Raw genomic sequence first — 24,859 nt, forward strand, 5'->3', positions numbered from 1 at the left:
AAACTCTGTTTGTTTAGGTAATGCCACAGAAGGTCACTGGATGATTCACTCATGCTCTCTAAGTAAGGAAGAATAATCCTTATTAGGGAAAAAAACTTTAATGGAAATACAGAAATTAGGTTTTCATGTCGAGAGGAAAGAAGTTTTTATAATTTTGGTAATAAATAGTGACAATGAAGAGATATGGCTGTATATCCACAGCTGGAATGAATTCCTCAGCATTTGAATTCTGTAAGTATATCTGTTCTGGGATGTGCTGTCAGACAATATGAGAGCAAAGAGTGGACACAGAAATGAATGGGGGCAAGTCTATGACTCTGTGGTGCCAGTAATCTTAAGGTCATCACAGTAATTCAAGCTATTTTTAAGAACCTATGCATCTTTTGGGAGAAATCCTCAATTATTTGCACCACTGTGCAGTATTTTTTCTGTCACAGTTTCACTTTGAATCTTTCAGCAAAACATATGATTTTCCATCTTGTTCTCCAAGACTGTCTTTTTGGCAGGGATTTTCAGAGTTTTTTATCCTCTAAGGATGTCAGAAGGTTCTGCATTTTGTCAAACTTTGTGGTAAATAACTCAAACGTTTACTTTCCTGTTTCGCTGGCTGCTTCACAGATAGAGTGCAGGACCTTTTCTCCAAGCCAGTATATCATGTCCTGCTTCTGCAAGGCAGTACTAGGAATAATTTGAATGGTTTCTATGGCAGTGAACAAGACATAATTTCAAAGAGTAAGACTGGTAAACTCATTAGTGGCTGTGCAGAGACAGTATGGTGGTCAAACCCTCACCCTGAGGATTTCTGTTCTGCTGCCCATCTCAGGTGCAGGCACATCCTCGTGCCATGCTCAGGCAGCCACCAGGTCTCACATCTGTCACCCTCTCTCTGGCAGTGTCACACCTGCTGCCTCTGTCACACAGGTTGCACACACGTGGTTCAGCTGTGTAATACAGATCATACACACAAACTGCAAACCACAAGTGTGGCAACTGGAGGGGACACCACACTTTTTAGTGGCCACTAAAAAGAAGATAGAACTCTGTGTAGTAACATACATCATTTGTTCTCAGAATTTCTGTTCCAGAGCCACAAGTGCAAATACCAATGCATCAGGCCCTGAACAAGAACCAATGCACTTTCAGATAACTCTGCAAAGCAGTAACGAAGATAAAATTTAATTTATTTCAATTAAGAAGGTTTATGAGTTATTACTTACAAGCTTTGTTAGCAGCCATAAGAGTGATTGCCACTATCTGAGGCTTTTTTTGAACTCCAGCTGAGCCACAGAAGCAGAGAGTTATGAAAAGCTACCTGACTTATGTGTTGAGCTCCTGGATTTCTACCATGCTAGGACTGAGTGATCTTACAGCTTAGTAATGACAGGAATGATTACCTCTCAGGATGGATGTAATGCTACATTTCAGGGCTTAGGTGCATAACTGCTTTCCTCTTATTATATCTCCCTTCTGTGCTCCATGTATTCTAGTCAATGGCACTGCAATTTCCCAAGCAACTCCTGCTTTCATAAGGAGCCCTGCTAATGATTCTGCCTTGCCTCATTTTCTCCCCAACAAAATGAATAGCTCCCCTGCCCTAACCAAAACCTGTTTTTACTTTCCCTCCTTTATATTTGTGCTTTCTGTGGTGGACCTTAAAGATATGGCTATTTTCAAAATTTGGTGAATTCTGTGCTGAGGAAAAGCTCCACTCCATCAGCCTGGGCTGCCAGAGTACCACAGGTACCTGTAGGACCCTGGTGCTGGCCCCAGGCTCTGCTCTCTGCAGCAGAGTGTCCCAGCAGTGACCAGCTATTACTGGGGAGCACCAGGCAGCACGAAGGTGGATAATTGCAGCATGAGGGTGGATAACTGCAGCACAAAGGTGGGTAAGTGCAGCATGTTGTGGGGACTTAAATCAGAGCCTTGGACATGTGGGCCCTAGGGAATGAAGGAGCTCTAATCTGCACACCTTGGTAAACTGAGGCGGGTGAGCTACAGAGTACAGTCACCAACCCAAAATTTAGCTGTGTAAATCTGTAGTCATGTCAGCCTTGGATCTGTCACTTGGCATAAAACACCCTTTACCTCAGCCATCCTACAGTGTCAGATATTCCAAATACACTGATACTGCTGCCTCACTTTTTCCCGTTTGTTATTTTGAATGCTCTCCGTGAGGCTTCAGGAAGCAGTTCCCATGCTGATTCCCCACAGATATTTATCAGACACAAAATGCAGCATCAGATCTCAAAGTGCTGACAGGTCCCTCTGTAGCAAGCTTTGCCCTTGTTTGGGAAGGTAAATAGGGTTTATTCCTCGAGCCACTTGTTACAGAAGGCAGGTATTGAGAGGCAGTGAGCATTCCTGGATACGTTCATGGTGATGAGGGAGATCTCCCAAGTCATAGGATCATCAAGGTTGGAAGAGACCTTCAAGATCATTCAGTCCAACCATCCATCCAGCAGCACCCCTGTAACACCTAAACCACATCACCCAGAGCCAGATGGAGACACCTTGTACACACCTCCACCATCTACCTGAGCAACCTATTCCAATACCTGACCACCCAAACCAAATTTTTTTTCTAATATCTAATCTGAATCTCCCCCATCTCGGCTTAAGGCCACAGGACTCCCACGGTGGAAACCAAGTACTTTGTTCACTTTACTCCTAGTATTTCTCCTCTATTTTACAATACTTCATTATTTTCTCTCTTCCTCTACTCCAGAAATCCATGGAATGTGATAGCTGCTATTTTCTTTCCCTGTTCTCCTCCACTGATGGCTATTCCCTTCCAGTAAGTATATTTTCAAAATGCTAGTATTTGTTTAGTATTTAGTGGCTTTTTCTTTTTTCAACATATGTCCGAATAAAAAAGCTGACAATATAAATGACACTTGCACAACCTCATTTTTGCATTCACTTCATGCAGAAAATATTCATACTCACGGCACACTTACTAAAGCACAATATCCCTTTAAATCACTCTGAACATAATATCTTTAAAGCACTGATTAAGTAGTTGCCCCTTTCAATGTAACTACTGCCTGCTAAGTGTGCTGTTAAATCAGCAGCTCATCAAATGGCCTGATGCTAGGATGTAACAAATTTCTGATGGAGTTGTGCTCCTTCAAAGAACAAGCATTTTTTTCATCACCCTCTTAGTCACCTAATTTGACTGAGATCTAAGATCCTAATGCATCAATCTTCTTAATTCTCTTGCCAGTACATAAGAAATTGAAGCAATAAGCCACAACCTGTTTGTAGTGGTGTTAACATTGTTATGTAGTACACCAGCTGACAGGAGCACCGCTTTCCCACTAAACTTCAGCCAATACAGCAAGCCTGTAGCTCTTGGGAGTGTCTATCTCATCGTGCCTTTTTCTTCTCTTCTTTCCAAACCACTGATGACTCACACAATCTGCTGACCCTTTACTCAGTGCTGAGTTTTGTATCGTAAAACACTGACACGGTCTCTCATTTCTGTTGTACTTTCTCTTTGAGTGATGCTATCATCTGTGTATCACTAATGTTGAGACTCCAATTCAAACCAGCAGGTGCTAAATGTTCCAGGAGAATGGTCAAAAAATTTCTAATGGGGTCAAAAAATATTTTTCCTCTAATCTGACTCCTCTAAGTGGTTGAGCCTTTTTTTTTTGTTTAAGCATTTTTAAAAAAGGAAACAACTCAGGGAAATAGCATCTGCTTCAAAATGTCAGCCATAAAGCTGAAGTTTGGCAAAGTTGTATTTACAACTAAAAATATAACACAGCATATGATAGCATGCAGTGTTGATGAACTGTAGCAGCTCACCCTTGACAAACCAGCTTCATCATAAAGAAAGAGGTTCAATCTCAAAATTGGACACAAAAACTAATGTAAGCAAAGTGCCCTGTAAAAGCCTCAATGAAAAGTATATGGAATGAAAACTATAAGACAGGGCTTTAAGGGAAGCTTTGTCTGAGCAAAGGCTACAGTACTCCAGCTCTTGGTAGTCAGGGTGGTGCTGATGGATGGGAAAAGGGAGAGAGGAAATTCTGAGGGCTTTCTGTTTTTTACTTTTTACATTTGGGGCAAATGTTATGTTTTTTTCATCATTTCTGCAACCTGGTTTTCCCATCCTTAATTATAGTGTATTGTTTCCTCACAGAAAGAAACTACACCCTTCTTCATTTGCCAGAACATGCATATTCCCCATTGGTGGTTGTTAGAGATACCCTACTAGCATATAACTTTCCATGTGAGGGCTGCCATGGTAACACAATTTACTGTATACCAGGGTTAATATGTGCATAGACACAGAATAATGTGCAGACACACAAATTACTGCTTCCCTATGGACTGCTTCTTCTGGCACTGATTTTGCTGCTGTTGTTGGACACATGCTTTATACATTAGAGAGAGAAAAAATCTTTTTTACATTCGATCTTGTATGCTGAATGTTGGGATGTATAACAGAGATGTGTTCCTTACTCTTGGAGGGGGGAAGAGGTTGCAAAATCACACATGCATTTGTGCTTCTGAAAATGCTACATGCAAGTGAAGTAAATTCAGAGCTGAGCCCAGGCATTTTTACATATGTCAAACTAACTGCTTTTTAAAGGTCTAGTCTACTCACAATGGCAACAAAAAAAGTTCTTTTTTCTAAATAAGGAAAGTATCATTTTGAAAAATAAATGAATGAAGCAAAACAAAAGCTTTGCAAAATATCAATGGGATTTCCTACTCTGCAGCTGTGTGCTATTACCAGCTATAGTATATCACTCAAATGCTGCTTTTAGAGGGGTAACTGTCAGCCTACAGGGATTAAGATTGAGAATTTGCAATTCATCATCTTTATTTGGAAGTCTGGTAGCTTGCCTGCCCAAATTAAATACTTTCTCTATCACAAGTATACTTTTCAATTAGTTAGAAACACGGACTGCATTTGATTTCAATAAATAAACAAATTATAAACTCTTGAATCTTCATTAATTTAAATCAACAGTTTAAAATTCAGTCTTGCAAAGTACATGACACTCTCAGATATCTTAATATAATTATGCCAACCTATTTTTCCGATTGTCAGAATCTCAAACATTAGCTCAATTGCTTCAAATACAGCACACTTGATGCAGACTGTTGGCATCGAGCTGCTTTAGAATTTTGCCACAGAAATTTTGCTAAGGGTGACACTGAAAACAAAATCAGACCTACATATTTTTACACTCTTCCTTTTCTGTCTCCGGAGTGCAGATTTGCACTTAGGAGAAACATTATTTATCTGTTTAAAAGACTCCCAGTAATTTGCAGAAGTGGATTTTCAACCAGTGTAATTTAAACTCTTACCGCTGTTTTCAGCACTGTTTACAGCATTCAGGCAAGTCAGGTTGGGGTGGATGAATTAACAAACTACTGCTTTTATCATGGGTTGGCTGACCTATGCATAGGCAGGGAAACAAAAATCCATCCAGCAGAGACTGAAGAGGTTGGAGCCTGTTGTTTAAATTACAGCCACTGGTGCTGAAATTCTGGCTGGGCTGTTTGCACTGTTTAACACAGCCTCGTGTGTGCCATGTGTGACTGTGGATGCACACAGAGCGGTCATTTGCACAGGCACAGAGGTGTGTTCATGCAGGTCCTGGGCTGCACAGAGCAGGTTTAGCAGCAGTAGGTGCCCCACATCCCCGTGGACAACGTGCTCCCTGGAAAGGCTTGGGAACGTACAGAAAGGAGCACTGTCCTAGGTTTGATTAAGCACCACGTTTCTGAGATAGTTATTGATTATTGTGTCACTAGTGTGGATAATAAAATCTGATACAGTGCAAACCTCTGCTCATCTGACTGCATGTGTGAGAGTATGAGTATGGCAGTCCCAGGAACCTTTGGAAATTTTGGGTTGCAGTTTCCATGGACTTTACAAGAGGTTGTAAGATTCCCAAGAGTGCAAGATAACACAGCATGCATCCTCACAATCCTTGTGGATGAGCCACTGATGGGTGCTTGGAAGCTTTGTAGCTGTGGGTGCTCAGTGTCAGCTCAAGGCACACGAATTCAGGGTCAATGTCATGCTGCCAAAGCTGCATGGATTTCCTGGCAGATAGAGCCTTAAAAGTATAAATACCTCTTGCTTTGAGTAGGATCTAGTGTTTCTGGAACCCCTGATTTTTACCTCATGGTCATACAGACCCACTTCCAGCCCTTGGGCTAGACAACAGTTCCTACAAATTCCTGCATGAAGCCCTCTGCTATCTCGAAATTCTCCCAGCCCCTAAGGAGATCACAGGCCCCTTTTGTATTCAGTACTGGATTCTCCATTAAAGCCATGAACACTTACAGCTTGAATGCCAGTTAATGAAACATAACCACACAACTGAAGGTATTCAGCTATCAGAACAGAAGAGAGAAGGAATAAATCCAGATAAAATAAATAAGTGCTATATTGCAGCAGTTAAATGACTAAACCAGCAAGGAGTAACTGCACATCAGGCTGTTCTTCCTTTAGTGAAAGGAAGTGTGTGGAGAGGAAATCTCCTTTGGTAACCATAAACACAGAGTAAAAGCACACATAGGACACAACGTATTATTCACCAGCTATAATTGCCTCCTGTCAAAAATGGACAAACAGACCAAAGTCATTAATCTGACTTATCCCTGGGTTTTATGGAGGAGAGAGAAACTTAATGTGAGAGGTCAAGCATGAGGAACTCCAACCTACGCAAGGAAACAGGCAAAACAGGAGCCAGCTCCAGCCTGGCATTCTTCCAGGAGGTTCAGCCTCTCAGGTTCACATGAGTGACTCTGTGCTGCACTGGCAGCACTCGGTGTGACACAAACCACACCCCAAGGTGACACTGCAGTGGTCTTTCAGTGGGTGGCTCTTTGGGTCAGGCCACACCAGTGACCCCAGTTCACAGCCCCTCAGTGCAGCCCAGCTGCCAGGGCAGGATTTTCTGTGCAGTGGTGGGTTCAGAGGTACAAACCAGCTGCCAGTTCTGGCATGTGGATTTACAGCAGTTTGGGAATACTGGTAATCTAACCCACATACAAACAGTTTTGTCCTTTGTAGGTCTCCAAATTTTGGAGAATTTAGTGTTGATAAAAGACCACCAGTGATTTAGCCATGCCTTTGTAAGTTATGTAACTTGTGTAACAAATACACAACTTTTTCTCTTATTATTGTGTGTAACATGACATGGTACTCATCTTCAAATAAGGAAAAAGAGCAATGTCATGCATGGTTTTATAAAATGCCAATTTTCCTTTGTCTGATACCAACCCCCAGAACCCAAACCAACAAGCTGACAAATGAGTCCAAACTTGTCCTATTTTTGTGTCCTAATCATTAATCCAGTTGAAAACTTATAAATACTACAGAGAAAGCAGATTCATTCTTCCTTTTTAGTGCTATAGAAAAATAATATGGTGGCTCCATTTAATTAATTACAAAAATAATTGAAAAGTGTGTGCTTTCTGTATTTTATTACACAGGAGAAATAGACTCAAATCCATTAAGAAGCCCTGCATATGATGAATAGTTCTGGACTGAAATTTTTTATTGGCATGATCCAACATTCTCTAGGCATTTCAAGAGAGATTTCCCACTGGCCTTACTTGGCAGGGGCTGATGTCATGTTTTTGCCCAAGTTGTGCCAACTTCTCCTCTGGTGTCCCTGAGGAACATCAGTAGCCATGCTGGGGGTTCTGGTGCTGATCCTTTTAATGACCATGTTCAAAACTGACAGAAATTGGCCAATTTGTATTTTTAATTCAATATGTGTTTTTTAATTAATTCGTAATTTGTTTTCCTCCTAGTGAGTTTTTTCAAACTGTTTCCGGTAGTTTCTCTGGGATTTATGAAATACTGGAATAAGAATGGAGGCTTTCCAGGACAGTTCTGCTCTGTTGGGTACCTGCAGACACATCACTGAGTGGTTCACTTAAAAACTGAGACAAATGCATCAAACACATTTCAGATTAAACACGATTATTCATTTTCCCCTTTCTCTATCTTCACAGAGTTCTTCCTAAAACAAACACCTCATCATCTTTCACCAGTATAAGAGCAGCTTTCTCCTGAAAAGTCATGATCCAACAAACTTGAGGATGACTTAGGTGCTGTTTAGGTCAAGGTTAGGAAATGACATGCAGTACCTGAGTTTTTGCTCTGATGTTTACAATCTCAGAGAGATATCTGAAAGTAACTCTTTCTGCAGCTGCAAAGCCTAATAACAGAGAAATGCTTTCACAACGCAGGCAAGTGACTTCAAAATAAAAATCAAATTCAAAATTCATTAAACCCAGGACCAGTTTCTAGGAAAAAAAAATAAAAAGAATACATTGTCTCTACTATGTGGGCATTGTACTTGTTCATCCAATTTTCGAGTGCTATAAAATTGGTTTAAATATAACATTACAGGTTACATTTCCAAGCTGTGTTTCAGGAAAGGCCTTTTCAATGTGTCCTCATGGGAAAATCATGCTGCAGTTTAAGTGGTGACATTTCAGAAGGCAGAGAAGTTGCACAGTATGAAATTGTCTGACTGTGGAAGAGATGAATATGCTATTTATTACGATAAGTACCAGTTATGTCCAATCACTCAGAATTTACTCTTTAATGCGTGCAAGGGGAATGCAAGGTACTTAGGTTGCAATTAAATGCACCTTGGGCTATTGAAGTGATGAAGAAAGAGTAGGAGAAACAAAAGAAATCTTACAAGTGAGCTATGAGAGGGGCAAAAATCAGCTCTTAATTTTTTTGACAGGCTTAACAAAAAAAAGCACAGACACATTGCAGGCCTCGGGTTCTGAAATAATAAGGTAAAGAACTAAATATCAGCAAACAGACTGGTCAATATTATATGCAGAAGTTTACCCTAAACTCTCACAATTTCTTCTAGGACTGCAGAGAAGAGACCAAAGTCCAGTTTTAGGCTGATTCTAACAAAACCCTTCTCATGCAAAATTTGACTCACTTTCTCAGAAAAATTAAATGTGGCATTACAGTATGTATGTTTAAAGGGCAACTCTGTCTGGATACCACCAGGACTGTACTCCCTCATGTAAATCTCAGAGGCCAGCAGGGAAGTTTGCACAGAAAGCAGAAGCTGCAAAGAGCATGTCAATGGAAAGAAGAAGCACTTGAGCAGCATTTCCTGGCTCTTACAGCTATTTACCCATTTACAAAGGGAAAACAATCACATTTACTGACTGCACCAAAATAAAGATTACAAGAAACTCCACTTAGAAGTGTGGAGATCTTCCCAAAAACCATGTTGGAAGAAATGAAAGTTTCAGGTTTTGGTTTAAATATATACATTTGCAAACTTGCCACACTCACAGCCAGTGATTCTCCAGATGTTCACTCTTTTACAGAAAGGTGCAAGACATGCTAAGTCAAGGAAAATAAGCTTGTCTATGACTCTCCACTCTGCTGCATGGGTATAAAATCCTCAGAACGTGAATAAATAACATCACTTCAGGGTTATGCTGAGTCCAGGTAGATGAATTTTTTCAAGCAGACCTGGTTTACATTATTTTTAATGACTGTACTGGAATTAATTTCAACTGTTTGCAAAGGAAGCCTATCTGTGGATTTCAGAGAATGCTAAAAGCAGGGAGTGGGACTGCTCAGGTGTCTATGCCATTCATGTCCTCTCACCTGCTTGAATCTTCTACAGACATGGGCAGAGGGCAGGAGTGACAATGTGTTCCTAAGCTTCAGTGGTGCTTAGTTTTACACCATCCTTAAACCTTTCCTGCTCTATGCAGTTGGACTATCTCACTGGTGACCCAAGTATAGCATTTGTGATTATTGCATTTGGACTTCCTGAAGAAGCCAGAGCAGCTTCCCTTAAACCTGTATATCTGAACTCCTGTATAAAGATCAGATTCCTGTTTCAGTGTGCCTGAATTTAAATGGTGCCAAATATTCTGTTTTGGCATAACAACACAGTCGAGAACTTTGAGAAATTCACTTTCCAAGCTATGCTCTATTTCCAGTAGTAGCTGGAAGTTATGCATCTCATCTCCACAAATCTTCAGGATAAAAACTGAGAACATAGTCTCTGTGTAAAACAGAGGACACAGCCTGATCACAGATTAAAATAAAGAAGGGTGATTAAAACACCAGCAGAATGTAGGGCTTTTCCTTATTCACTACTACATGATGTAAACCGGAAGCATCCAAGTACTGCACGGTCGTCAATAATAAATAATGATGAGAGGTTCAGTTTTCAAGTTGTAGATAATACTGAAAATTTGGCTAATAATTTTGCACCTGTGTACTATAATTACATGTTTCCTCTTAAATTTTAATGAAATTAATTAACATCTGATTAGCATATTTTTATTTAAGGAATTGAAGAAAGGTTACATACTGCTTCTTTTGGAGTGGGAGAAGATGCACTTTACTATGAAGCAGGATTTCTGTCGAACACTCATGGAAAATTACTGTCTATATCCCAACTGGTTCAAAAAGAAAGTGAGATTTTTCACAGGTACCGCTCCAGTGACAACTAGTATCAAGACTTCCATTATTTTTGTCTAATCAGTGAATATATGGTTACAAATTATTCATATACCTGCAACTATATTCATAAAGCTTCAGAAGACACTCACTATTTTCCAACAACAGTTTAGATTGCTTAGAATAAATTATAAATGTAACAGTCATTAGTTAACACAGCTTCCCAGTAACGTCACCACCAGCAGTGTTAAAAGAAACGTCACAAAGTTCCATAATGAGGTACAGAGATGAGCATTTCATTACCAACTGAAAAACTGTTGAAATATAAGGGATAAATTTGTCAAGGTTGCATGCCAGAAATAGTCTTCTCATTTATTTATTTCGTTTAGCTATATTTAATGGTTCCAGTAAAGAGAAGTTGAGTGGCATTTCAAAAGAAGGAGGGATCATTAGGAATAATAAGTTGCACTTCAGATACTGGTGGAAGCTTGCATTCAAGCTTAATTTGTAAAAGCATTTAAGAGACTGGATGGGACTTAGAAACAAAGGCAAAAGTACATCAGTGTCCAGAAGCTGAATGCAGTGGAGACAGTCATTTAAAAAGCCCAACTATTCTTCCTGGCTGAGCTGATAAGCAGAAGAAATACTGCAGTATCATACACTCCTAAAATGCTGGTTGTAGATCTGTAAATCCAAACGTTTAGCTTCTGAAGCTCAGGACAAAAAGAAAGAGGAGTGTATTTGAAAGGCTCCTGCTGAGTGTAGCACCTCCCACAAAGGACCTCTCTGCTCTTGCCTATGTATTTCATGTGTTCTGCTTCAGTTTGAGAATTGATAAACAGATGGTGGAAACTGTTGTTCAGGGACAGGTTGCTTCTGCAATCATCTCTTTCTCTATGTATTTCTATTTTTTTTCTACAGTATCCTGCTCCTTTCCACTTACTCTGTTCCATTTGTTTAATCTACAAAGGTAAGAAAAAGAATGAAGACAACACATGACCAGCAGTGGTTTGTTGAGAAAAATGTGTCAAAGAAGAGAATAATCAAAAAGAAATTGGGTTATATTTTTCAATATATTGAAATTCATGATCATATTTTTCTCTCTCTAGCAAGTATTCCAAAGGTTTGGCCATTTCTCAGGAAAACTCCCTCATGTGCTCATGAATTTGTGGCTATTTTTGAAGACTTCAATGCCCAGTGGAATGCAGATACCCTAGAAAATCATGACTAGAGAGGAGGAGACAGGCACTCTTTCAATCTACTCAGAGTTACTTTCTTGAGAGACTGAATTAATTTTTCCTCTGTAACAACAAAGATGCAGTAAAAGAAGAGCACATGAAATTTGCTGGAACTCATTCAAGACATGCAGTTCCATTCCTAGGCCATATGCCCTGAAAATCACTTAGGCAACTTTCTCATATATAATAGGAGTTGAATTAAACCAATCTTTCCCCCAAAGACATTATGAGGCTAAACACAATATTACTTTAATTTTAGGAATACATTGTGCAGTGAGAAAATGTTGTTCTTTCCTACAAAATACTGTATTTCTAATGGGACCACGAGTCCTTAAAAAAAAAAAAAAAAAGACTAGTGCTACAGGAATAATCTTCTATTGATAATTGTGCTTATCCCATAAAATTTCATGAGTAACACTTTTCTCCTTGATTAATATAGCCCCAAAGGCCTTTGTTTCAAATATTATTTCTAATTATTCATGGTTTGTAAATGCAATTACAAATAAAGATGAGAGGAAAGCAGGCTCACGGTTTAATGAATTGGATGGAAACACTGAACTTTAAAGATGTATAGAAATTCATATGAACACTCATACCTCCAGTCTAACAATTAGATTTTGTCAGAGGTAGGATTTTCTTTTTCATGGTAATAAATTTGTGTAAATAGCTTTACACACATGGCCTTCGCTCACAGTGAACCGAATACAAGATTAACGAGAAAAGTGCAGTGAAAAACAGAGGTTAAAGTGCTTACTTTTTATTGACTTTTCCTACTAATTCTGTACAGGATGAGTGCTCACCAGCAACCCAGTGAGGTCTGGGAGGGTGAAATCCAGACTAGGTCTTGGGTTACAGCTGCTACTGGGTATTTGCACTGCAGCAGAGCAGGTCCAGTTTTCCTCTAGGTGAAGAATAAAAGGCCAGTTAAATCCCTGGCCTTTCTCACATACAGAATGAAATGTGCCATTTCAGACACCCTGTGCCCAAATTCCACAATGCAAGAGAATAGATAAAGTCAGGACAGAGTGACCTTCTATTGTGAAGATGAAGAAACTCCAGATACTAATCACCCAAAATCCCACTGGTCCAAAACACAAAGGAATGGGTATCCAAAACTGGGTAGACTCTTAACCCCACTGTTGTGGCACCATTCTGCAGATATCTGATCAGACTTGATGGAGTGAGGTACTGACAAGCAAGGCAGTAAGAATTCAATCAGTGTATGAGGACATTTACATCATCACAGCCTGGTTCTTCAGTTTACAGAAAAAAACCCCTGGCACCTGGGGTTAGAGCACAACACACTATTTCAGACACAGCCCTCTGCAAGGTGATTGCTAACCCAGAAACATGGTGGTGTGATCTAACTCAGGTTCATTGGAGGATGGAACAGCATCGAGGATTTTCCTTCTGTTCATCTACAATGCATGAAACAAGGAAGGTTTTGTATGGAAAACTTGTCCAATTTTCCTGTACTGGAGAATTTTTTAAAAATTTAAAAAATAAAGAGCTGTTTTCCTCCAAATCTTACCCTGCCTGTGTCCTTAGACCATCATAGCTGTAATTTGTGTAATGTGCATGTGTTTCACATGTTCTTTAAAGTGGACCACTTTCTGAAAGTATCTGCAGTCCAGGACTCCCTGTGCAACCAGCGGCTTGTCAGGATTTAGCCTCACATTAACATCATCACACTTCCCTCAGCTTTCAGTGTGGCAAAAAGAAAAACAGCCACATGAAGCAAAGGCTGAAGGAAGTGCCAGGCAGCATCTTCAGAGATACCTCAGGGAGATCTGCTACATGAGGGTCCTGCCAACAGAGAACCACAGCAACAGCCACATAAATTTACAACATGAAAGGCATTTCAGTTCTGAAGCACAGCTGAAGCCTCAGCTCCTAAGTTACTCCAACAAGTTTTACACCAGAGCAAGTGCATCTGCTTCTGGATTACCCACACGTTTGTCAGAACATGATCTGGTCCTGAAATGCACAGAGAGGTTAAACAATACACGGTGGAGAGGAACACCCAGACAGCCAACACCTCCACAACTGCCTTTGAATTCTGAACAATGCACAGCAGAAGCTAGAATATTCTGTGTTTGTCTTTAATCACCAAACACCACTTTTTAAAATTTAAATTTATGCCTTTGAGTCAGTTTTTGTTGCCAAAAGCAACAGGTCTTAACAGATACAGTGTGAAACCTATTGTTTAGAACTGGCACTAACTGTTCTTCCTCCCTCTGTAGCAGTAGGGAGTTTTTCCAGGTATGTGGGAGGCAAGCTGCTTGGAGCCATTATATTGCTTGTTCTCTGCATGATCTCCTTCATTAAATAATCTTTTAATGCAACATTAATAGTAATTGCAAGATTACAGTTCAAAATATTTGATAACATCACACTATGCAGCTGAAAATCTACGGATCTCCTCTCTAAAGCTGGCTGTGGGGGGCGAGCCTACTGTGAAACACCATCGGTACCTTGAACTGAAAGTGTCGCAATTCCCTTTATTATTTCTGTTCCAGATCTGGATGTCTCACAGGTGATAAGTGGTACAGCCTAGCAACAGAGAGCAGAAGCAAGGAAAACAACTGGTTAATTCATTTTTTACTTGGTACTTTTTAAATACATGACTATAGAGTTTTTTTTAATTGATTCACAAAGTGGAGAGCTGTCGATCACCTATTAGAGATGATATTTATGTACCAATACTTGCATTTATAATTTTTGACTACCCATAGGTATTTCAGAAATGTAAAATTATTCCATTTTTATCTATGTTGAGTCATCTGCTTCTTCTGCATATTTTTCATATATATAAAAATTTACTATTAAGGAGTTATTTAACATTAGATTCTAAGAAGCATTAACAAAAAAATGCTTAAACCTACTATTCTCTCTGAGTCAAATATCCTTCCTGCAGTGATTAGTATTGACTTCTTTTGACTTCCTTCAGAAGAAAGAATAAATTGTAAGCCATCGCTTACACCAAATATTTAGGTGTACTTAAACTCTATTTCTTCCATTCTCTCCCATCTAAGTATCCATCACTGTTCTCAAAATCAGTCACCTACAGAACTGAAAAAAAAAAAGGTCCTTTTCCTATTCCTCCTGAATATTAATCTTCAATATGAAGCTTTATGTTGATTCTAACTTTGAATATCAGTAGCAGTACCTCTAACAATAAAAACATTTCCTATCTACAGACCTAGTCTGAATCAGAGTTAAAAGAAAAATCTTTCAGCTCGTTGCTTCTTATTTTTGTTGTATATAAATTCTTTAACACTGGACTCTCAACTGTCCTTAAGGTGAAATAATCAAAAACTTTGCATCAGGGAGTATGACAAGACAAGAGGGAAGGGGCACACAGAGCAAACCACAATTTTCATTTACGCCAGGTGTTGAGAAGGGTTCTAGCAAGAGCTTCACAACAGAGCAGAGTTAACCAGCACTGGAGAAAGGCCTAAATCCCAGACTTTGAATGAATGATGGCATTAGTCCAGGTGAAATATTCAAGAGTCACCAGAAACTCAGGCTGAGGATTACAGCTTGTCTTCTCTTTAAATGGGAAGAAACATTCAGAAACTGCATTAAAAAACCCCTGCCTAAATTGGCTTAATACAACATAACTCGTTCAGCACAAACAATGCTTTGTTCAACATAACTGATACAACTGGAATAACATTTCAAGAGCAGCTTGATCTTGGAGCAAGGTAACCAAACTCCTTAAACTCAGCAGGCAAAAACAAGGACAAAAACTCTGAAGAGACCATGGAACACGGTTTGTTCTGGATGAACATCATTGCTGCCTCCCATTTCTGTTAGGTGTTCAGTCTTAAATTTTGGAAAAAAAGCATTTTAGAAGCTGTTTCATGATAGAGATTATTTGTGATGACTTCCTCTCAGCAGGACAAAGCTGCTCTTTCACCACTAACCTACCACTTATCTGCAGCAGGCTTTCACAAAAATAGCTGAACTATGGCTTTGTTTTCTCATTCCTTGTCTCGAACCAAAAACGGGTGAAAACAGGTATGTCCCAAATTTTCAGAAAGTGGGGATTTGGCAGTGTAGCCAGACTCTCCCTATACATATATATATATATAAACACTCATGGTTAGCATAACAAAACCTGCCACCTGCAACGTGTGAGAACACAGACACAGGGGCTGACACGTGCAAGGCATTCCAACCAGTTTTTTGGCATTGGAAAGAATGTGAAAAAGCCAAAAACACAGATATGAGTCCAGCATGGAATTACCAGACAAAATTGGATCAGAACAAGCAGTTCCATGAACCTGGAGGAAGTGCCATTAGTATCAGGAGTCTGCCAATATGGAATGGGTTTCTTATCCACAGGACAGAGGGGTGCAACAAAGACAGTTCAGTAAAGATGCAGAGGTACAAACTCCAACCTCTGTTGCATGACAAAGCCTAACCCGAGTCAACATGGTCATATTAAAGTACTTCTCCCCTCAGACTGTGAGGTGAGAGCCCCATCACACTCCCTGAGCTGCTGTTGACCATAAACTCTCCATGCCTACACCACATTGGCCCTGCTAATCCATAAACACCAAACATTGCCAGGCATAGGCAGGTTGTTAACATTAGTATGGCAGGTGAATGCATTCCAATAATTGACTTAGTAAGTTCCAAACATAGACAAAGAAGTCTTATCACTGCCATTAATATTGCTATGAAATGGCATAATTTAAATAAAACCCTGAAATAACTGAAAAATGAACAGCAAGGTTCATTACTGAAAGAAAAAAAAAAAAGAAAATTCAAATCAGAAGTAGCCAACCACCCATATCCCAGGGAACTTGTAATAACAGTGTTTTCTGCAGGACATATTAGTTAGAAATTCAGAAAAAAAAAGTAAAATATTTTATAATTTATATGGTATATACATACCGCTGAGTATGAGGAATTCTTTCTGCATGAAAAGCCAGCAAGTGGCACCTCATTAAACAGGACCTAGACTTAATCTAAGTTGGAACAGATAAAAAAGAAAGGATTCATATGAAGCTATCCTGCCTGGGGGTTTAATCTCAAAGCTTTCGAGTATAATGAATGAATTAAGTAGGGCAAGTGATTAACAACAAAGAAGCGATCACATAATAAAAACAGAAATAGTACTGAATTTAGAGCAATGTTTCCATTGTTTATGGACAAGATCCTGCTGTGCTATTTTTATTGTTTTAACTCTTAAAGAATAGGCAAACCATATGACAGCATGTGTTCTCCAGGTCTGGATGGAAAGATGTGGGAAAATGCCACAAGCCGAATACCTAATGGTGCATAAACAACAGACTCTTCGGATATCAATATTTGGATCATTATGAGAATAAAACCAGTCTGCAGGACTCGCCAGTGTTTTAGAACCTATTTCTCTTAATGATGTAAGAACGGGATAAACACCATCAGAATTATGATGCTTTCCATTCCGGGGTTGCTACAGCTGGTTTGCCCATCAGCCGGAGCAGCAGGAGGCACGGATAGAACAATGTGTCAGAGCTCAGCATCTGAACCTCCAGCAGCCCCCCGTGCTGCCAGAGCTGAGGCAGGGCTGCCCTACCTTGCAAACTTCCTGACTCAACCAGGGACAAGAACACACCAACACATCGCAGGGCTGTGTTGGGGCTTGTGCTTTAAGGCTGGTGTAACTCAAAGTGACTGCCAAATAATGCAAGCCAATTCTCATCAGGTTAGATATGAGGTGCAGACAGGTGCAAAGCAGTGCCCACCTTCCCTCAGCTACAGCCTAAGCTAAACCACGAGACCCTGTGCATTGTCCAGGCTGTCAGTCCTACTCAGTTACCTTGACTGCTCTGCTCTAGACAGTTTGTTGCATTGTTTTCTTTACCCCTGCTCTGACATTATTAATGCTCTGGCGTTTCTCAGTCTTTCCTAAAACATTTCACTGATAGCAAATCACATGCTGTAGTTTAGGGAGATCCTGAAAGAAACCCCCTGAGCAGAGGTCAGGAGGACTCAGGGTCAACAGTGAGAAGACTCTTCCTGGCATAGCAAACTCCAAAGCCAGCTGACGTGACATGAAGGACTAATTAATATCCCTTGAACTGCCACAGGCACAGGTAACTGCTCCTGAGTGAGCAGGCAGCACTCAGTCAGCACTTTACCACCTTTCTTTACCCACACAGGACCAACATTCTTGAAGCAAGAGGGCTTAATAGCTTTTAATAATTTTTTCTGGGTCATGAATTCTTCTCATAGAGTGTGTTGAGCAATATAACATCTCCAGGTCCCACACAACATAGACAAAACAGTGGCCAGCAGAGATGGAGGCTTGTGATCTTTTAAATGCCAAAGTGAAACTTGAGAATGCACAACAACCAAATTGATGCATTTTCTTCTACTAAATGAAGGTTCCAGTCCAAATAATTCTTCGGGGTCTAACAAGTATCAAATGAATTGCATACAATCCTTCTCTCATGGTATTAAGTGACAAGAAAGAGTATGTTTTTCAGTGTTTTTTCTTCTATTACCTTCACAAGCAAATCTAGTGTATACTGAATTATGTCTAACAGAGGGAAATAAACACTAGCGGCTTGAATTTTGAGATTTCAAGATAGAGATCACTAGGGGAAAACCCACATTTTCTCAAGACACTTGATTGGCTCATAAATTTTGCTTTCCATTCACTAAAGCTTTCAGGAAAGAGAATGAGAGGATAAAGGCTGTAATTGATGGTACAATGCCCACAGGCCTCAACAGATGTGATCCCTCGTAATGAAGCATGTGGGCCTAATTTGGCATTACTTACTACCAGGAGGATCTTATGCAGGGTATCTTTCTAAATCTATGTTTGGTTGGCACCTGTGCCTTGTTGAAACTGGCATAGCACCTTCTGAGTGGGCACAATGCCATTCTAGCAGATGGGCAAGAGAGCAGATAGATGCCAGAGATCCAGTACTGCATTTGCAACAAGCTAAAAGTAGCAAGGTCTGAGGTCTCATCACAGGACAGCTGAGGTGGGAAGACACCTCGGGAGATCAACCAGTCCCACCTGCTGTTCAGAGTGGGATCAGCTAGAGCAGGCTGTGTCCAGTTGGGTTTTGAGTATCTCCAATGATGGAGACTCTGCATTTTCTCTGAGCAATCTGTTCTGTGTGTCTGACCACCCCCACAATAAAAAAGTTTTGCTTATGTTCAGATGGAATATCCTGTGCTCCTATTTGTGCCCATTTCCTCTTGTCCTGTCACTGGGCACCGCTGAGAAGAATCTGGTTCTGGTTTCTTTACTCCACCATCAGGCATTCCCACAGACTGGTAAGTTCCTCCTGATCTTCCTCTTCTCCAAGATGCAGGACCAGCTCTTTTGGCCTCTCCTCCTATGACAGATGCTCCAATCCCTTAATCATCTTCGTGGTCCTTTGCTGGGTCAGTCCAGTGTGTCTTGTACTGGGGAGGACAGACCTGGACACAGCACTCCAGACGTGGCCTTGCCAGGGCTGAGTACATGGGAAGATCATCTCCCTGGAGCTGCTGGCATTGCTCTGCCTTGTGCAGTCCAGGCCATTGCTCTTGGCCTTCCTTGCCACAAGGATGTGTTTCTGGGTCATCCCAGCGTAATGAACACGAAGTGCACACCTATACAATTCTTAGGCCTAAAGTAACTCTGAAAATATGAAAAGTATCCTCTGTGTTTGGGAGATCATGGTCCTACCAGCAGGGAAGATGAATCATGGCAAGAATGGTGAGCCAGAGAGACTCACACTGAGCTCAACCCCCAGAATGAGAGACGTAGAGGAGAAAGGAGATGGCAGAACTCAGCCACTTTCCCAGCTAAATACATTTCATTTGAGAGCCATGAGCTACACCCCAAACTGAAAAAAGTGGTAACGGAAACATTTCTAAACAGTAGAACTGCAACCTGTAGATCAGACATCACTGAAAAAAAATAACTCAGCTAATGCCAATTTACAAGAGCTGACAACTAGGTCCAGTGCTTTGAAATAGCTTATTGCTTTCCTCTGGTCCTTCAGACCATTAACTGATTAGCTGTCAGGTGCAATGGCACCTCCCCATAGTGCCCGTAAAAGCAGTTTAGTCTACTGGGAAAAGAAATACCAGACATGAGCAGAATTTTTATGCTAGATATGCATTTCTACCAACACACAATAACTTTGCTGTGTTTAGTAGAGTGATGCAAGATGTGGACCCAGTCCTCATTCTCATATTACTGCTCAACTTCCTGAATATGTGAGCAGAGAGCATTAGATTTGACTCTCTTTCCTTGTGTCAGTGTTTGGTCACAGTACAAGCACCTGCTGAAGCAAAGGAAGACCACTGGAGCTCATTCTATCATCTTTGGGTTATTTGCTCTTTGCTTTTTCTTAACTAGTCCTTGCTGCAAAAGATGCTCCTCTAACAGAAATTCATCACCCAAAAGAGGAAATAATGCATCCTAGGTGCCAAAATGGTTTATGAATAGTATTTTTATAAAATATTGCACCAGACACACAAATTACAAAAACCACATGGATTGAAGTGCCCCTGTATCTTGAAGTATGCAGAGTGATTTGTGTGATGTTCATTGCATTGAGGTTGAAAACATTATTAACATCTTTGCTCTAAACCTAACAGACCAATTTATTCTAACTGGCACTAATAAAAAGTATCATTAGCAAACAGGGGTCAGTGGAAAACACAGCACAGAGAACATGCAGATGAATAACAGATAGCTCAAGAAAAAGGATTAAGTCTACTTCAAGCTGACACTGTACAAGTGGCTCATCAGAACATTATTCTAACAAATGATATACCACAATCATAGTCATCTATTATGCTCAGCATTAAAGCAAAATAGTACTTAAAGAAAGTGATGCAGAAAAAATGTATTAGCTTCTTGGATCATCTTTAATGATACCAAATTTAAAGTATGATATTTGGTGCTCATCTTCTTATCTACTAAAAATATTCCAATTAAACTTGCAAATTTTAAATCTGTATTTTGATTTATTACAATTTTTGTATTCAAGAGTCCAATTATTACCACTTATTTTCAGCAGGATAAGTTGATTTGGCTGCCTTTTCCCTGATGTCTTTAGTTATTTATGTTTAAAACTAACCTGCAACGTTGACAATTCCTGAAAGACAGAGGTTACAGTGTACTTTGTTATTGTGCTGTCATGGTCTTTCTGTTGGATCCAAGTCTTTCAGAACCTTCAGTGGTTTTTTAAGCCTCTCATTGTGCCATAAAGAAAAAGATAAGCCACTTCCCAATTAAACGCATACAGACAAACCCACACAACATAGGGAGATCAAAGAGGAAAAAAAGTTGAACATTCTGCAAGAAGTCCTTGGACAGACTGGGAGCAGAGCCTTAGCTGGCTGTGTCTCAACACACAGCACTATTTCTTCCTCCAGACCTCCATGAACACCCTACTCATCTTCCCATTAAACTCTGGTTTTCACATTGCAAAGACACAAATATTCTAAGCTGTTGGGATTTCTAGCCTTTTACAGACATTTAGAACTATTTCATACAAAGAAATCCAAACTGTCTCCAAGGATAGGATCCAAAGATATTATCAGCATTAATTTTATTGAATGAAGGGTTTTGTGTGGCGTATCTGGGAGGAAGCAAAGCTCTTGCAGATGGTATTGAATAAATGAACATTCAAGCACAATAAAGAATACTGAATGAGCCTGGTTTTCCTGTACAGGTGCAGAAGTAAAATATTAGATGCTGTTTTTCTCTCTTCATGTAGCACAAGTGTATTTAGTCCATTCTTGCACACTTTCTGTGTACTAACATTTGATACTGAACACAGTCCTTAAAAAGGTTTGCCTTTAATACTCCAAACCTTTGGATAATTTTTCAAACTCATAAGGAAACATACAATGAAAACAGAATGTGTAAGAGTTATAAGGCATCGGCAGTCTGCAACATGCACTATAAAGCCAGAGAGACAGCAACATTTTGAAAATAGCAATCTCCATTAGGATAATCAATTTAAACTCTATGATAATTGTACAAAATATGGCAATTTCAGCCTCTAACTCTGTGTTGTAAACACCCTTTGAATGCTATGAAATGGAGAGAAAGTCAGTGAATTTAATCCACTGTGAGAAAAATGTCTGCTCTTACAATACTTGGCAAAAATCTGGTACTGGATGAAAACATGTGAGACTTCAGTTCAGCGTGGCTAAGGCAGAGGTAATGCTGGTTGGCAGAGGAAAGTGTTTTGAAGAATTGGCAAGGTCTAAGAGTACTCCTTTGGCTGAGAGCATCTGCTAACCCATGGTGAAAGCACTTTATAATCTCAGAGTTTCACTCTTCCTTGCTTTGGGGCTCCAGGTAGTAAAAAGGATCAATCAACCACTGCTCTATCTTTCTATAATCAACACGTTGTATCTTTGCCCCTCAGATTCAACCCCTGTCCATTTTATCTGTTGCCATTTTTGCCTCAAACTGGACTTCTAGCTCTTGGCTGTGGTTCAGTCCTACCAATAGACTTTGGCAGGAGCATGTCAGTGCTGCTCCCTGGGAACAAGACATCCAGCTGAACACAAAGCTACACCTGCGTTCCCTCCTCCCCGCCCCTGCACCCAGTAAAGCAACATTTGCACCACTATTCGCAACCAAGAAACAAAACCCAGCAGAAGTGCAATAAAAACAAGCAGCTGTTTAGCTTTAGATCCCTTTGAAGTTTACACCCAGGCCTGCAGCAGGATGCTCTGGCTCCTGGGGGATCTGTCTTCCCCTCTGTTCTCTCTCCCAAGGGCTGTTTCTCTCTCCTCAGCCTTCCTTGCACTGACCCATGGACCTGCTGTTTCTACTTCTGAGAAAGGCTTGGACATAAATGTTTAGCCCTTGTCAGGTTCACACCTTTGAGGAGTTCATTCACTCCCACTGGGCCCCTCAGACTCCCAACACCCAATGCAGACTGTGCAGAGAATACCACATAATAGCAGGTATTTAGTAAAAACATATATATTTTAGGTGAACTATGCATGCTTTAAGTAATTTTGACCTAGATAGAAGCTGCTTTTATTAAGTTGCCACATCTATTACCAAGGAGAATGAGTCAAGTAGGCTATAGTATTCCATGGGTTTCTTTTTACAAGCTTTGCTCTTAAAGGGGAACTTTTGAAACATTGTTCTCTCTCATCAAAGAAGATGAGAAAGAATAGGATTAAGGTGAAGAGAAGGATTTCTTTGAATAGGGAAGATATAGTTACACATTTTCCATGACACATGCTGAAAAATGTAATATTGGATAATGCAAGTAACCTCAAATTTTTCATTGTATTTTAATAGAGAAGTCTCTTTTAAGATTTTTATATTATATAGAGTATATAGTTATAGGTATAGGCACTTCTCTCACATAAAAGAGATTGAAAAAGAATCAAACAAGAATAAACTCTTCCTCCCTAACCACTAAGGAAGCATGATAAAGAAGGACAATATCAGATTAGCTACAAAATTTCCATCTCATTGTTTCCTGAAAAATAAAATTTTATAATGAACATACTCCATACAAGCTGTGCAGAGCAACTATCTCTTCCAAAAATGCACAGAGCAGTAGTAAAAATCAAGCATGGACTCAACGACATCTGTTGTGGCATTGTTATCAAATGCCATCTTTTTTACACAAATCTGCAACAGTCACTACTTTTTTTTTGTGTGGAAATATTAGTTTGTATGCGGCATCTAAAAGCTGGCACACAAGGACTGACAGATGCTTTGGTTTTACCTCATCTTCAACTTACTTGGCTTCTCATTACACTAGCTACAGCTCGGCAAATTATTCCTCTGCTTTGGAAAGCCGACAAAATGCCATCTGTCTCTGCATGGTTATCAAAACTAATACTGTAACGTGAAAAAACTATGATCTGAAATTGTACCTGGCAACTACATGGTGAGGTCGAGTATCCTGTTAGATTACTCATAGACACAAATTTCTGTTAGTGGACACCCACCTATCCCACTGTGTGCTCGGCTGCAGGAACAGCCAGTCTCTGACCTTTCTTGCTTGTAGCTGTTTCTCATGCCATTGACATTGACTGACACTAATTATGGCTTAGAATGCAAAATGAGGTAGCTTCTCACCAACTGAGACTCCAAGGTCACTATGATTAGAGTATGAGCAGCTTTTGGTTTTTCTTATAAAAATGAGAGGCTGAATGCATGGAGGAAAGAGGTGGAAAGGTCAAGGAAAGAGAAAGAGCAAGATTACATCAGCGTGGTTCAGCATGTAATCACATCGGTCCAACAGCTACAAGATTCATCACTAAAGCTTTAGGGAAGGGAAAACATGAGCATGGTGTCATTAGATAAAACAGAAAAGAACCAAAAGGTATGAAAAGGCCTGACAGTCCTGCCCTTAAGCTGACAGAGAAGTCATCCTCAGAGCTTCTCTTCCTTTCTAAATACCATGGATAATTTCTCCACCAGCTGGTGAAGTAGAGCCCAGAATAAATACCTTGTACAGACACAAAGCTGGCATTTGTACACTGCAGAAATGCTCCAATGCCACTTCCAGAGTTAGCTCCAACCAAACATGTGCTAGAGACAAACCTGAGGTGAGGATCCTGTGGAACAGCAAAGGAGAGGTGATCATAATCCAGGTTAGTAGACACTGTCCTCTTCTGTGGAGTTTCTAAGCTGTACACTGTTAAAAATGAGAGTAGAGCAGTTGTTCTCATCCTCCTCCTAAGCATCCCCTGCTGCTTGTGGTCAGAGATAGGTAAGCTTTTTGGTCTGCAGCAAAACCCTGTCATATTTTGTTGCAAAGAGAAGAGGTGAGGGTTGCACAAACAAGTCCACTGCTCTGTGTCTGTATTCAGCAAAATGAGTATCAGATCCCGGCATACTCCAGGATCAAAAGACTACTCCTGGATACTCTCTGGTTAAAAAACCATCCCTTGGCCAACCTTAGTCACACAACTGAGCAAATAAACTCAGAGCAGATTGCACAGAGCAGACAATCCTAATTCTTATTTCCTCTTTAAAGCACTACAGAAAGTGCATTTCCATCCACTCCTCTCCTTCCTCCATCTGAGATGCATTGAACTGAATATGAATTCTTTCTCAAATTGCATAAACATATTTATATTCAATATGGGAAAACTGACCCCCAAATCTCTTGCTCCTTATGTATTTTCAGGCTGAAGTCACTCCTATCTTGCACTAAGGTATGATAACAATGAAGTT

The 24,859-nt window shown here is 40.1% G+C and overlaps 1 protein-coding gene and 1 long non-coding RNA gene across 5 annotated transcripts in view; both read right to left on the bottom strand.

Annotated features, from left to right (window-relative positions):
- The window catches only part of AFF2 (ALF transcription elongation factor 2), a 446,304-nt gene that overhangs the window by 395,977 nt on the left and 25,468 nt on the right, over positions 1-24,859 (bottom strand). The window lies entirely within an intron of this gene.
- LOC138110494 (uncharacterized) lies at positions 7,449-24,195 on the bottom strand. Of its 2 annotated transcripts, none has more exons than XR_011150951.1 (4): positions 24,129-24,195; positions 14,157-14,235; positions 12,437-12,583; positions 7,449-11,406 (listed from the first exon to the last, which is right to left on the bottom strand). It is a non-coding gene; the product is annotated as an uncharacterized lncRNA (long non-coding RNA). The 2 variants fall into 2 exon arrangements; XR_011150952.1 differs by lacking the exon at positions 24,129-24,195 and adding an exon at positions 16,588-16,633.

This window comes from Aphelocoma coerulescens, chromosome 4A (genome assembly GCF_041296385.1).
Source record: "Aphelocoma coerulescens isolate FSJ_1873_10779 chromosome 4A, UR_Acoe_1.0, whole genome shotgun sequence".
NCBI classification, from domain to species: domain Eukaryota; kingdom Metazoa; phylum Chordata; class Aves; order Passeriformes; family Corvidae; genus Aphelocoma; species Aphelocoma coerulescens.